Source organism: Ptychodera flava, chromosome 9 (assembly GCF_041260155.1).
Source record: "Ptychodera flava strain L36383 chromosome 9, AS_Pfla_20210202, whole genome shotgun sequence".
In the NCBI taxonomy this organism is placed as follows: Eukaryota; Metazoa; Hemichordata; class Enteropneusta; family Ptychoderidae; genus Ptychodera; species Ptychodera flava.
The window spans coordinates 8,406,790-8,410,307 of record NC_091936.1 but is presented as its reverse complement, the minus strand read 5'-3'; positions in this window follow the sequence as shown (position 1 = coordinate 8,410,307).

Here is a 3,518-nt window from a genome sequence, read left to right as displayed (position 1 = left end):
TGGCATGGGTGTTCGTATAGTTGAAATGCCGTCAGAAATGTTCAAAATTTGGTGATACATGCCTGTATTATTTTAAAAATATTTTTATCCATTTTTATTTTATATTTACTTGATTTTGACTCGCTTTCGTTAAAGCTACCGTCTGCGCATGCGCACAACTCTAGGACAAAATCTGAGTTGAAGAATCGAATCGGACGCCATCTTGTTTCTCGGTCTGGGCACAGTTTTTACTTTGTGAACGTTTCACTGTGTTTTTTAACATGTTCTATAGTTATGAAGTTGACAGTGATGCACTTTTACGGCTGTCGTGTATTTTTTGGTACGAAAGGCGCCTTTGATCGACTGAAGAATGATGGTACCGGCAGGCATATCAGAGGAAGTAATCCACTGGCCCGCATAGGTCAGGGACTCACTTAGGGGAGAACCACTTGATTTCTCGGGGGGGGGGGGGGGGGTATGGAGGATTTTGAGAAAAAAAAATTGTCACCAGGTGAAATAAAGAAAAAAATAAGCCTGTAATGGCTTGAGAAAAAAAATTCTCATAACAGACAGAAATAAAAAAGGCATTGTCACAATGCAGTTGAAATGAGCAAAATTTGGAAACTTCATTCTCATGTGTTCTTTGCTAGCATGCTGCCATAGGCAGCGCAAATGTTTTTACCACAAGCAATTCTCATGTGTTTTTTTTCCAGCACTTATGATATAAGCATTCACTACTTTACACCTCAGTGCACTCGATGTTTTCCTTCCCTTTTCTGACCCAAGAAATCATATTTCAGGATTTCTGTTGCAATATCTCAATGGTACAGGCAATATCTAGATGGGACTATTTGACTTCTGTACATTGTGAAAATTTAAAACACAAGACATGAGTCAATAAACTAGTGTAAAAACCAATATATTATTCTCTCAACATAAATATGTTAGAAAGATTACAAGTTGTCAAAGAAAAATTGAGGAACAAATATAATGAAATACAATGTGTGAGCCTTGTTTCTCTGACCACAAAGATAACATCTCCCCTGAGAACTTAAAAGGAATTGACTGTTATAAAGAAAAGCAGGTATAGTACTGATCACTGTTGATTTGCCAAAAAAGTGTTCTATATTTAAAGTTGTATATATACTAGACTTTCCCATTTTGTTTTCATTCGTTGGAATGTAAAATGAATATATAAAACCATCCTGTGATATGTGAAACACTGGCTTAAATTTGAAAAATTGCACTGCTACTCCATTTGATAAAAAAAGTTTATGCAGGTGTGACAGTTGAAATTAAAAAATGCTGTCTCTCTGACAAAAAAAGTTCCCATACCCACTTCCTGCATACCCCCCCCCCCCGAAATCAAATGGGTCTCCCCTTAATATGCGCATGCGCATATAACAAGTTAGCGTTGTTTTGCAAAGACCAGCTCCTGGCAGTCTGCCTGGCAAGGACTTTGAAAAATCAAACCGACGGGCGACGCCGTCTTGTTTCTCGGTCTTTTGCGAATTTTGACGTTTTGAAGCTTTTAGCGTTTATTTGATGATGTTTTGTAAATATGAAGTTCACAGTGATTGTATTTTTGTTGCTCTCATGTACTATTTTTTGGGCAGTATTTTTTTGGCACGAAACGCTCCTTCGTTACCGGCGAATCCATTGCTTTAGCGAGGCAATCCCACCGGCGGCCCCGTTAGTAATAGCTGGGTGAGAGCGAGGGAATTCGCTCTGTCCTTCTACCTCCATGTCATAACAAACTAGCGTCGTTTTATGTTGATGTACTGTCCTTTCGACACAGCGATAACTTTAAGTTTTCTGTTGCTTATTTTGGGTAATTTCGACCGTTGTGCATTGATTTTGACATCATTGTTGAAGACAGTGTGTGCTTTAGACTGTCGGGTCGACAGTCCTCGTGCCTTCTTTTGACCGGATCCGGAGTCACTTGCGGTAGTAATCCACGTAGGCGATCGAGCGCCGAAGGCGCAAGGTCGAGTGCACGACCTTGTATAAGGCACGAGCTTGTATAAATACCGAAAGCTACGCGAGACCAAGCAGTACAAGCGACTGGCGAGAGTCTGTGTGCTTATGTTGACCGATTTACGCGCACTTCAGAATCACGGCATAATCCGACATGGTAATTTGGCATGATCATCAGATCATACATGATCCGAGATTGCACTTTAGCAAGGTCACGATAACTAATGTTGTTTGTTTCACTGTCGTTTAATACCTATATTTCCACTAAAAGACCATTAGAATTTCCTCCTGGCTACTTTGAAATCGTGCACTGGCATGCATGTAGTTGTCAACATCACTATGCTTGAATGTAGTAGACTCGTAATACTATGAATATATCGACTGTCACTGCATATTGCATATGTGTGCAAGTCTCTCCATATCATATCAAAAAATGTAGTATTGCGACGTTTGAGCAGCCACAAGCCAGAATTTACAGTTTATGAGAAAGTTATCTTACATGTAAAACTCAGTTCTACTGTGAACAAATGAAAGCTATATGTTGCATAACTATGGTGAATAACATAATATTTTGTACCTATCACCGTGTCAGAAAATCAGAAGAAACAACCACTCAGACAAACTCTGGTCAGGATGATACTGTCCAATTTTAATATTTGTCTCTCGGCACACACTAGATACTCATGACTGTAAAACAACCTTTCCATAACTGTATATTCAGTTTTTATATTTAGTTTGCTTTTCACCATATTCTATGTCCTTCCCTGCACTACATAATTCAAAATTAAATATTGTTTTGGCCTATACATACTTGAGGGGTAAGCTTATTTAGTCTCATACATTAAAGATGCACTGTTGACCTTCAGAGTCCAAACTTTTTATCATTGTGGTATTGTAGATAGGTGTACACTCCAAATACTAAGTACAAGTGTGGTGAGTACGTGTAACAAGCAAATGTTTTTTAGTCAATGGCCCAAATTTATTTTCTATTTGATGGACAATAAATACATGTGTAATCAATGCCAACAATCCAGTTTAAGTAATTTGGTTTAGATTAGCCATTGTCCATTATATTACAATAGTTTGTGGCTAAATTTTCTCCCCTTCTGTATCATATAAGTTCACCGTTTCCTGTTTTAGATATTGTTGATCCTATTGAGTTCCATCTCTTATTCTTGATTCACTTTCATATTAACTTTCACTTATGTCCAAACAATTTGACTTTTTGCAAAATTTCACATGTATGGCAAATAATAAACAGTAAGGAGGCACAAAGGACGTCGGTGCCCCCGGGCCCCATGTTATTTGCGTAAAATGTATTCAAAATGCGTACGGCTAAGGAATCAGTATCTGAAGTGAGTTGGGCAGTCTTTTCTGTAGAACTTGGAGGGTTTCCTGTAATGCGCATGCTCTATGAGTAGTATAAGCCTGCTTATAATATTATAATGAGCCTGATTATTCATGATGACGTTTTATAGTTGGTCACGTGATTTGTATCTGTTTGCCTGTACGGCGTGAGTCTTGTTCAGCTTTACAAGTTTATGCGTTATCAATACGCTAAA